We start from the raw sequence: 12,428 nt of genomic DNA, 5'->3' as shown, positions 1-12,428 counted from the left end.
TTATGTTTGGCTTTCCCAGTTTAGTTTAGTACCGTTTTCGTGTTCCACTTTTTTCCAGCATTAAAGCTGTGTTTTTGAGTTTGTTTTGTCTCCGTGAGTTTGCGTTTGGGTCCTCTCCTGCCTGCCACAAAGCCGAATCATGACACTCGGCCCCTACACAATTGCTGCGATAGCAGGAAAAAGTGTGGATCTTTTGGACAGCAAAGGTGTGACAATACCAAAAATTAACATTGATCATTTAATGGTGTTCACAGAGGAACAGCCAAGAATTCCACATAAGTTGTCTAATGCTTCTTCTTCTGAGCCATCCACCACTACCACATCCACAGTCGGGCCCCCAACCACCACGTCCGCCTCTGAACCATCCACCACCATGTCCACACCAATGCATTGTCCAGTGCCTCTCTGGGCATGATGCATGCCTCCACTGCCTCTGTAAAATCTACAGTAGACCCCTCGATCATCAAGAGTATGTTTATTCATTTTAAGAATTTCTAAAATTGGCGTTTTTGGAATAGCATTTACTGACTTTGTCTTTAACTGTTGATGCAGAATGTTTACGAGTTGTGGGCTCAGGTATTCAAAAGTTCTGTCTATCTTTTAGTCGTAAAACAAGGTTGATGAACAGTAACATACAGCTGAATAGCCCTGAGGATGAGTTCCTTAAACCTGGAACACTAATGTGCAGTTAGGTAATACTGTCACTTTTGCATTAGTCTAAATCACAAAGCATTCTGAAATATTCATAAAATATTTAACTTAATGTGCAAACTGACATGTAATAACCTAAGGAACACTAAAACTGATCTAATATTATCTTCTTATCATGTCTAAAAATAGTCAGCTGAATTATTTTCCAACAATTTAGAGTTGTTGTTGACCATGCAAAGTGAGGTAAAGTGACATTTCTTTCTTTTTGTTTTTATGCTTACTGTTTCCAACAAAAAATGTTTGTAGCATAACTAACTTTATTTCATGTATTTAAAATTTTAAATCAATTATTGTGAATCTCTTGTTGTAATTCCCAAGTGAGCAACATCATCGCCATCACCGCCATTACTAGGTGTGACGTGTTGTAACTAGTACCGGCTAGCGTTAGAAGTTTGTAGTGTTTACAACTTAATTCTGTTCGAAAAATCAAAATGGGGATTTTATTGTTGTCTTGTAATTTTTCTAAAATGAAAAACATAATTTGGAAAAAAAGGGAAAATTTAGAAAAAAAAAAGGAATTTATATCGTGAGGTCACGTGTTCTGTTCGTGTGTTGTTTTTTATTTTGCTGTGCTAATAATACACGTGTCAGCAATACAACAGTCACTCCCCCTTAATGAAGTTTTTAAATTTCAAGTAAACAGAAAAATGCCCTGCTTTTGATCTTTAAATGCGTGCATTAGCTCATAACTGTAAAATCATAATTATTTACGCATTTCATATGTTTTTATTTTTAATTTGGTTTTCCTTCATATCCCAATAACTGCTTTTTTATTTAATTTTGTAGAGCACTTTCCAAGTTGGTAAATAAAAAGCCAGAGGAATGGGACAAACATTTGGATCCTGTCATGTTTGGCCTGAGAACCAAGCGCCATATGACCACTAAGTACTCACCCTTTTTTAAATGTTTGGTAGAGAGGCGAGGTACCCTACTCAAATCCCAGATGAATACAGAATAAGTTATTTTAAAAAACAAGACTTGAAAATCAAAAAAAAAAAAATTCAAGAAAAGACATTTATTTTCATATAATAACACATCCCCTTTTCTACATCTTACAGGTGGACAGCAGTGTGGAGGACATTTTGTCTGTTGAAGAGGCAACAGAAGAAATTCTTAAGCTGGATGAAGTCCTTCAGACTGCTATTTCCAGTAGCAAAAAAACACAGTCAAAATATCAAAACAAAAATAAAGGCAGACCTAGTCCGAGTTTTACAGTTGGCATGAAAGTGTGGAGGATGAACACGAGGAGCCAGCAGAGGAAAGGGGGCAAGTTAGATCGCAATTACCTCAGCCCCTACACAATTGCTGCAATAGCAGGAAAAAGTGTGGATCTTTTAGACAGCAAAGGTGTGACAATACCAAAAATTAACATTGATCATTTAATGGTGTTCACAGAGGAACAGCCAAGAATTCCACATAAGTTGTCTAATGCTTCTTCTTCTGAGCCATCCACCACTACCACAGTCGGGCCCCCAACCACCACGTCCACCTCTGAAACATCCACCACCACGTCAGCCTGTGAAACATCCACCACCACGTCAGCCTCTGAACCATCCACCACCACGTCAGCCTCTGAACCATCCACCACCACGTCCACCTCTGAAACATCCACCACCACGTCAGCCTGTGAAACATCCACCACCACGTCAGCCTCTGAACCATCCACCACCACGTCAGCCTCTGAACCATCCACCAACACGTCAGCCTCTGAACCATCCACCAACACGTCAGCCTCTGAACCATCCACCAACACGTCAGCGTTTTTTGTGGGGGGGTTTGTTCTAAGGTCCATCCAAATACAACATTATTTTTTGTAAACATTTCATAGATGTGACAGATGCTTGGGAGGGAAATAAGACGTATGTCCTCCTGTCAAAAATCGGACCATACAAGATATTCTTTGAGGACATTTACAATACAGCTCCCCAAAGGGAATTAGAAAGTGAGGTAAAGTGACATTTCTTTCTTTTTGTTTTTATGCTTACTGTTTCCAACAAAAAAAGTTGGTTGCATAACTAACTTTATTTAATGTATTTAAAATTTTAAATCAATTATTGTGAATCTCTTGTTGTAATTCCAGGTTATTAATGCTTATCTGACTGTCGTGGTAAACAAATTCAACCAACCACGGTATGGAAGTGGAATAAGCCAAAAATTAAGGTATTAAACAATATTCTGTCATTAAGTTGTCCTTAAAAGCTTTGCAATACCTATTATCAGTGAGGTGGGTCTAAACTTGTTTTTTTTAATGTGTTACAGATTGACCCAGTCTTCTACAAGTATATTTTGGGAGTTGTCAATGAAGGTCATCACTGGATGCTGGTGGTAATAATTTTTTCATACTTCATGGTCATTTGCGTATAGACTACTGGGTGACCAATTAAAGGAACAATATAAATACATTTTAAAACATTCTCCAAATTGGACAATTGGAGAATCATTTGCAATTAAGACAAGACACAATGTAGAAGAGCATATTACTAAGACATTGTGTGTCTTTTTAAAATTAATTTCTCACCCATCTTGATCTTATGTTCAAGCATAGATTAAGTAGTGCATTCAGTGTGCCTTGCAAGACACAAGTACATCGTCAATTTTATTTATTTGTAACTCTAGTGCTTCAACATTTAGGTGATCAAACCTGGAGAAAGGAGAAGGGCCCCCTTTCACTTGGTGAAAGCAAAAGGAGAGTCAAACAATGCCGGGACATTTCAAGGTAAATTTGTCTCTGCATATGTGTTAACACAATGTAAATCCAGTAGAAGAAAAACATTTAAAACTCAGAAAGTGACATTATAAGTTACCTTAAAATTGTAGTAGTTGTAATGATCTTTAAAATGATCTGTCTAATGCAGGGGTGTCGAACTCCAGGCCTCGAGGGCCGGTGTCCTGTAGGTTTTAGATAATACCCTGGGTCAACACACCAGAATCAAATGATTAGTTCATTACCAGGCTTCTGGAGAACTTCAAGACATGTTGAGGAGGTCATTTAGCCATTTAAATCAGCTGTGTTGGATCAAGGACACATCTAAAACCTGCAGGACACCGGCCCTTGGGGCGTGGAGTTCGACACCTGTGGTCTAATGCATCCTCATCTCACATTTCGGAGCTGCTGGATGTTGCCAAATATACACAAGCTGACACATTCAGTTTATTTTTAAGTCTTTGATGTAGAAGCTATACGCTCAAAGACAATCATGTTTTAAAATATATTTTAAAAAGTATGAATTCCAAGCATATTACTTTATTGTATTCAACAGTCTTGTTGAAATATCACAAATCTCTTAATTAGAAAACTCAACTTTTTATTTTTCGGAGCACTGCACCTTCTGTGTATACAGTATTTTAAAATGACTCATGTAATTACATTTGTAGGTTATGCCTCATTTAATCAAAAACACAGTTTGTTGGGATCCTGGGTCTATCGACCACGTGTTTTGAGTTGTCTTGTGTCCCTGTGATTTTGTATTATGGCTTATGTTAAAAGCTCACTTTGTAACCCTGAGTTTATTCTATAGAGAAAAGTGTCATATTTTGGGGTTGTTGGATTATGTTTGGTTCCCAGATTATTTATTAATTTCCTCCTGTGTAGCTGTCCTCTGTGCATCCCGCTGTATGACTGTTTATGTAGGTAGGCAAGTTCTTGTGCCTTGTTTACCCAACTGTAGCACAGTTTCCACCTTCTGGGGTCCGTTCTTCGTACCTCTCTAAGTAAGTTAGCTGGATTTGATTGTTGACGATTTCGCGTGATCTTGGATCGTTCGGTTCTCCGAAGCTCATCCGGGACTTGCTGTCATAGCAACAGATCCGTAAGCGTAAACCTGCTTGGGAGCAGGCTTACTTTATGTAAACAGGATTAGATCGCGGCCACTCAGGTATGTCCGCTTCATGTATACAAAAGCAACAGCGATATTTTACCACTGTGTTTCCATAAATAAATATTATCAATGTAACTAAAGATAATGCAGTACTTGATCCTTTTATTGATTTCATACAGATACATACAGGTAATTTTCTAAAAAAAAAAAAAAAAAGGTACTATCAATCATTCTATTACATGTATGTGATTATTACAGATGTAATTCATATTTCAGAGTAGTAATAGTAAATTACTTCGTGTAATCAAGATGAGAGACCACGGCTATAAAAGCGAAGGTGGATTTGGGAAGTCTGTCGCAGCCATGTCCTGTCCGTATACGTGAGCCACCCATTGCGGAAGGTGCAAGATTGATAAGGAGAGTTTCCAGAATTCACCGTATATTGCGGGATAGACAGGATCCTTTAGCTCAGCGCGACAGTGTGCTCATAGAGATATCGATTTTCCCGTGAGAGTATTATTTACTTAACCAACTTGTTGACGAGGGGGTGCAGGACCACCACCTGTCTTTTTTTTGCTCTGCCCTTTTCTTGGTTGCTGTTATAAACAAACAGATTATTTCAGGGTCTCTTTCCAAGAGACGAAAAGCAATATAAGTGATAAATATTACCATTCTGTAGAATATTCTTATATTTCACTTTTACTTGTTCCCATGTTCTAGTGGGTCCTGTTGTGGCTCTAATGTGAAAGAGGATATGATGTAATATAATATTGGATAATATAGTGTAATAGAATACATTTACCCTACCGCCTACTGGTGTTGGCCAGAGGGGCCGATGGCGCGATATGGCAGCCTGGCTTCTGTCAGTCTCCCCCAGGGCAGCTGTGGCTACAACTGTAGCTTACCTCCACCAGTGTGTGAATGTGAGAGTGAATGAATAGTGGCATTGTAAAGCGCTTTGGGTGCCTTGGAAAGCGCTATATAAATCCACTCCATTATTATTATTATTATTATTAAATTACGAGTTTAATTTGTCAGCAACTTTCTGCCAGCCCTCTCTCCTTGCTTTTGCAGCCTTTGCAGTGTTCCCTTGCGTTTTAATTAAACTCTGAAACTCCTGAAATCCCTCACTCAAGAGTTCTTGCTCTGCTGCCGAAAAATACTGAGCGCGCTCCGACATTTTCGCCGATCAATGTTTCAACTATTGATGCGTAGCCCCTGTTAAACCACCCAGTGATCTCACATTACTTCATCCAGCTATACTAATCGTCAACAACAGGTGTGTTCGGAGAACCGGAATAGCGAGCTCAAAGTTGGCGCGATGATTTGATCTTGGATGTAGTAAGCGAGGTACGAAGAACGGACCCCTGGGCCCTGTTTCAGGAAGCCGGTTTAGAAAACTCAGAGTGAAAAACGGCACTCACGGTTGAGTAACCCCGAACTGTCCAACTCGGAATATTCAGTTTCAGAAAGGCTGATAACAATTAGTTCAATCAACGCGGAGTTGCTACAACCCCAAGTTAAGCACGTGCACGAGGATACATAAAGCCCCGATCAGTGGAGCACAGATTAAGCGAGTCACCATGGAGACGGAGGGAAAGAAGGCGCGGTCGACGTATTTCACAGCGCTCGAGGCGGAAATTCTGATGGCAGCATATGCCGACAGCATGCACATCATGCAGAAAAAAAGTAACACAGCCGCAGCTGCAAAGGAAAGGGAGCATGCATGGCAAAACATAGCCGACAGAGTCAATGCGTGAGTGTTAATTTAAACATTGATCTAGGGATTTCCACCCATATAACACGTTATTTTATCATATGTCATTCTATTTATTATGTTATACATTTTATTTTGTGATGTGATGTGAGCGCAGGTGCAACCCAACAGGCCCCAAACGTTCCTGGCAGCAAGTAAAAATGAAGTATAAAAACATAGTCCAAACAGGTAAGGTGTAATTGTATTATGAGCCATAGTGCTTGGTCTGTGTGTCCTATGTAAATCAATTGCAGTTAGAGGCTACAGTAATATACCACCTGTAAGCACATATTGAAATTATCTGAGCACATCACAAGTACACATTTGCCTACTCTGTATGCCCAAATGTGTGCCGTCACAGCCAACAGAAAAAAAGCGGAGGCCCCAAAAACAGGTGGGGGTCCTCCACCACCACCACTCACAGAGGCTGAGCAGTTGGCCCTCAGCCAAAACAGTGGGCGCCCTGTGGCTGAAGGCATCTCTGCGGGGACATCCTCTGTGGCAACAACCCCACAAGACACAAGTGCCTACATAAGGGGTAAATCCAAAACAATACATGGCGTGCATACATCCATTCTGCACAGTCACCTTGACCAAAATGAACTATGTCGTAGTGAAGTTACTGTCCTACTGACAGAGAATGACAGTCATCAAACAGTTAGGTGAATAAACAACACTGAGACACTTGGAAACTGTTAACGTGCTGCACGGGTGAGGGCCCAGGGAGAGACTCACACACACCGAGCTGCAGTGGTACGTCTTTATTATGAGCATAGCAGTGTCCTTTAATTTTGCATACATGCGTGTGTGTGTGTTAACCTCCCACAGGGTGAGCTCCCTGTTCCCAGAGACAGAGCGAGTAGTACATTCCGTACCTTTCCCAATAAGTGTAACATATGAACATATACCTCAATGCAACATAAAGCTCATAAAAGCGTTTCCACCCTGACACCTACTGATTTTGCCTTCCCTCAGTGTCGGTTGTCTCCGAGAGCATACTGACAATGAGGTGTATGGTGATTGGTATGTCTGGTAATTGCCATTTGCGCCCACATAAGTCATGAGTGACCTGTATGAACCCCATATTCTTCCAGTTGACGGTGATGGTGTACTGCATCTGGTGCAGCCCCCTGTTGAGCCAGACCGACATGCAGTAGTACTCGTAATACTCCACAGACTACATGTGTCAACAGTAGAACAGCAATGTTGTTAAATGTCTCCACCACAGGCACATGATGACGAAACAGTGACAGCTGCTACAGAGGAGGCCGCAACAGAGCCACACTATGAGGTATACAGTGTACAGTGGAAAATATAACAACTGACTACGATGTGGTACTATGATGACACCATGGACTTACTATGTCCCCGGCAGAGTGATGCTGGAAATGAAGAGGAAGAGGGTCCAGCCACTCCTACAACGAACCTTTCCACAGTGGGTTGTTCAGCACTGATTTACAACCAACCTAAGTAGGCATGTACTATGGATGCCAATGCTATGTCCCTTGTTGCAATAGCTCCCTGTGAAGCAGCTGTATAAGACATATCTGGCCAGGAAAATAAGAAAGTGCGACATGGAAATGGTGCACCTCCAGCTGCAGATCCAAAAGTCGAAGCTGGAGATTGTACTGCTGGAACAACAGTTAAGGGTGGGTGGAGTGATCATAGATGGACGAATCATGTCAGTGTTTGTACAACATACTAATATACGCATTTATTCTTTGTGTACAGGACATACAGGGTGACCAATAAAGGCAGTTGACCACAGTATCTGTGTATTTGTCTTGTAACATGTTGGGTTGACGGGTCACAGGAAATGGTTGTGGCATATGGTGTCTCTGACTGCTCTTCCATCCTGTACGTTCGTGGGTGGGTCAGGATGTTCATCGTGTGGATCACTGTTGTTGTCTGGTTCAGCTGGACACTGTTCACCTCTAATCGTGGCAATGTTGTGTAGGATCACACATGCCACAATGATGTCACATGCCCTTTCTGGGGTGACCCTGAGTCCACGAAGGCACTGGAACCGGGCCTTGAGCATTCCGATGGTCATTTCAACTCTGGCCCGTGTCCTGCAATGGGCCAGATTATAACGCTGCTGTGGGCCCGGTTCAGGGTCAGGGTAAGGGGTGAGCAAATAGGGTAGACATGGGTACCCCCTATCACCAAGCAGGTGGCCAGTGAACTCTCCTAGGACAGAAGAATACATGTCAGTGCAAACGTCCCTGTGGCAATTGGTCTCTGTATATTTCACAGTTACTTCGACCCACCATGTCCAAATTTGGTGCTCAGTGTACATTCCCGGAAGATTCGTGAGTCATGTACAGAGCCTGGCCACTTGGCTTCCACATTTGTGATGATGTTGGCAGCATCACATATGATCTACCCAGTGCAGAGAACACATATTAGCATCCATTACCATGATGCCATCACTTGTTGGTGTGAAATGCTACAGGGAATTATGTACCTGTACATTGATGCTGTGGACGGACTTCCTGTTCACATAGTCTCCTTCATTTGCTGAGGGTGCAATGATTGGGATGTGGGTGCCATCTATACAGCCAATCACGCCTGGGAACCCTGGAAATTTATGTACCATTTGAGTGGTAGTTCACGTATCACCACATCATGCATTGAGTTTTGTTCATCCTGATACCTGCAATTTTGTGGAATCCCTCTTTGATTAATCTTGTGGGTCTGTGACCGGGGAACACCACAAACGAGTGCAGGAGACGTTTCAGTGCTACTGTGACATTCCTGACTGCCCGACAGACGGTAGCCTTGGAAACGTGCTCAGCGTCACCGATATTGTACAGAAAGCTCCCGTTTGCAAAGAAACGGAGTGCGGTACAAAGAATATGTAATGGACTGAGCGCATGTCCGCGATGTGTCACATGCGCAATATATGGCCTGAGGATGTTATCCAAATAACTTATTGATTGTGCTGAGAAACGGTAACGTTCGCACAGGAAATCATCAGGTAATGATAAGATGTCCATACGCGCTCTGATCACTCTCTCCCGGCGGAGTGCTCTGCGGAGAATTTGGGCTTCAAGATCTACTGGCTCTTCAAGGAAGGGACACGCCATGTCTGACACTTCCTGCTGTCAGGTTTCCGACAAAGAGGCGGGGTCAGTCAGGGTTAGTTGTAGTAAACCTGCTAGGGGGCAGGTTAGCTTCACTGCGTGTGTCGTCATAGTGACTCACTTAGGCTTCAGCTGAACTCGCTTTGTGAAACCGAAAACCCAGAGTTTTCGTTAACTCAGGGTATACTTACTCAGTTTTTCCACTAAACCGGCTTCCTGAAACAGGGCCCAGGGGCCCGTTCTTCGTACGTCGCTCACTACATCCAAGATCAAATGACACATCCAAGATCAAACCATCGCGCTAACCGTGAGCTCGCTAATCCGGTTCTCCGAACACACCTTCCGTTGACGATTAGTACAGCTGGACGCAGTAATGTGAGATCACTGGGTGTCGTAAAAGGGGCTACGCATCGATAGTAGAAACATTGATCGGCAACCCTCTGATTGGTCGGCGAAAATGTCGAAGGAGTGCGCTCGGCTCGGTATTTTTCGGCAGCAGAGCAAGAACTCCTGAGTGAGGGATTTCAGGAGTTTCAGAGTTTAATCAGAACGCAAGGGAACACTGCAAAGGCTGCAAAAGCAAGGAGAGAGGGCTGGCAGAAAGTTGCTGACAAATTAAACTCGTAAGTAATTTAATAATAATAATAATAATAATATATTGGATTTATATAGCGCTTTTCAAGGCACCCAAAGCGCTTTACGATGCCACTATTCATTCACTCTCACATTCACACACTGGTGGAGGCAGCTACGGTTGTAGCCACAGCTGCCCTGGGGCAGACTGACAGAAGCGAGGCTGCCATATCGCGCCATCGGCCCCTCTGGCCAACACCAGTAGGCGGTAGGGTAGATTTATTATATTACACTATATTATCCAATATTATATTACATTATATTATATTGTTATATTATATCCTCTTTCACATTAGAGCCACAACAGGACCCACTAGAACATGGGAACAAGTAAAAGTGAAATATAAGAATATTCTATAGAATGGTAATATTTATCACTTATATTGCTTTTCGTCTCTTGGAAAGAGACCCTGAAATAATCTGTTTGTTTGTTTATAACAGCAACCAAGAAAAGGGCAGAGCAAAAAAAGACAGGTGGTGGTCCTGCACCCCCTCGTCAACAAGTTGGTTAAGTAAATAATATCCTCACGGGAAAATCGATATCTCTCAATGAGCACACTGTCGCGCTGAGCTAAAGGATCCTGTCTGTCCCGCAATATATGCTGAATTCTGAGGACTCTCCTTATCAATCTTGCACCTTCCGCAATGGGTTGCTCGCGTAAACGGACAGGACATGGCTGCGACAGGCTTCCCAAATCCACCTTCACTTTTATAGCCGTGGTCTCTCATCTTGATTACACGAAGTAATTTACAATTACTACTCTGAAATATGAATTACATCTGTAATAATCACATACATGTAATAGAATGTTAATAGTACATTTCCCTTTTTTAGGAAATGACCTGTATGTATCTGTGTGACATCAATAAAAGGATCAAGTGCTGCATTATCTTCAGTTACATTGATGTTATTTATTTATCGCTGTTGCTTTCGTATAAATGAAGCGGACATACCTGCGTGGCCGCGATCTAATCCTGTTTACATAAAGTAAACCTGCTCCCGAGCAGGTTTACGCTTAAGGCTCTGTTGCTATGACAGCAAGTCCCGGATGAGCTTCGGGGAACCGAACGATCCAAGATCACGCGAAATCGTCAACAATCTAATCCAGCTAACTTACTTAGCGAGGTACGAAGAACGGGCCCCTGGTCAACAACACTGGTGTTTTGTTTTTCTAATTTGGCCAAGATGTCCGCTGGATGTCCTTCCCCTGGCTTGTACCAGCACCCCACACGCACCTTACATGTCTAGGTTTAGCACGCAAATCCTTTATACAGAACAACTTATTAATCCTTACTACATGTGTCTTTCAGGTTTTTCATGAGACACAGAGGGCTTAATGCATCAAGATGGGCATGTGACACACTGCCTCATCCTATTCAACAGTATGCAACTTCATGTGGTGCCTACGTATTGAAGGTATGTGTAAGACCATGACTGAAATAAACATAATGAATAAAAGGCATGCAGAATCTGCAGCAAATTATGATAAATTACATGATCAAATATACATATTTTTCACAATTGCTTACATTAATTTCCTTATGTTAATGGAAATGAGGTTAACTTCATAACTACTTACATGGTGTAAGAGTAAACGTTTATAAGATTTCAGCTTTCAATATTTTATGTTCTGAGTATGTAACCATCCATGGACTTCAAATTTCCTTTTGAACTTCCTCAATTCTTGGTGCATGATGCTCTATTGCCAGCCCTGGTTGTAAATGGTCAGTTATGTTGGGTTTATGTAGTCCCCCTACCAGCTGTAGCAGTCAATGCATTCTCTGGTATGTATCAGCTACACCAGGGGTGCTCAATACGTCGATCGCGATCGACCAGTCGATCGCAAAGGTAGTATTGGTAGATCGCATGGCATTAAAAAAATAGATGCCAGCCTATCATCCATCCCGTCACTTGATTGATACAGGGAAGCCAGTCAGATGACATCGGATTTTTTTCTGACGCTTAGGTCGCTGCGCATGTGCAAACAGCGGCGCGAAGTGTAGTAAAACTGACAAGCTAGTCAGCGAGTTAACTCCAATTTTTAGCTCTCGGTTTTTTCTAAACCTAAGAAAGGGTTAAAAATGAGTGAGGGAGCTGGACCAAGTAAGAAGACAAAAACGTATCACTTTCATACGGAATGGGAGGAAGACTTTTTTTTCACGATGTCATTTTCGAAGTGCGTTTGCCTCATCTGCCAGGCTGCCATCGCAATGCCAAAGAAGGGAAATGTGGAGCGGCATTTTCGAACTGTTCACGGAAAATACGACACTACATTCCTGCCGAAAAGCGAGCTAAGAAAGAAAAAGGTGAAGGAACTAAAATCCCAGTTGTCCGGACAGCAGTCATTTTTCACACAACAAACTTCAAAAGCGAAAGCCGCCACCGAAGCATCGTTCCGGGTGAGTCACATCATCGTTAAAAAC

The 12,428-nt window shown here is 42.1% G+C and overlaps 1 long non-coding RNA gene across 1 annotated transcript; it reads right to left on the bottom strand.

Annotated features, from left to right (window-relative positions):
- Positions 1 to 7,967: 7,967 nt before the first annotated feature.
- On the bottom strand, positions 7,968 to 8,947 carry LOC113021369 (uncharacterized). The gene is made up of 3 exons (XR_013908657.1): positions 8,753 to 8,947; positions 8,556 to 8,667; positions 7,968 to 8,475 (listed from the first exon to the last, which is right to left on the bottom strand). It is a non-coding gene; the product is annotated as an uncharacterized LOC113021369 (long non-coding RNA).
- Between the last annotated feature and the right edge of the window lie 3,481 nt (positions 8,948 to 12,428).

Source organism: Astatotilapia calliptera, chromosome 4 (genome assembly GCF_964374335.1).
Source record: "Astatotilapia calliptera chromosome 4, fAstCal68.1, whole genome shotgun sequence".
In the NCBI taxonomy this organism is placed as follows: Eukaryota; Metazoa; Chordata; class Actinopteri; order Cichliformes; family Cichlidae; genus Astatotilapia; species Astatotilapia calliptera.
The sequence above is the reverse complement of the archived record's forward strand: the minus strand, read 5'-3'. Positions and strand labels throughout refer to the sequence as shown.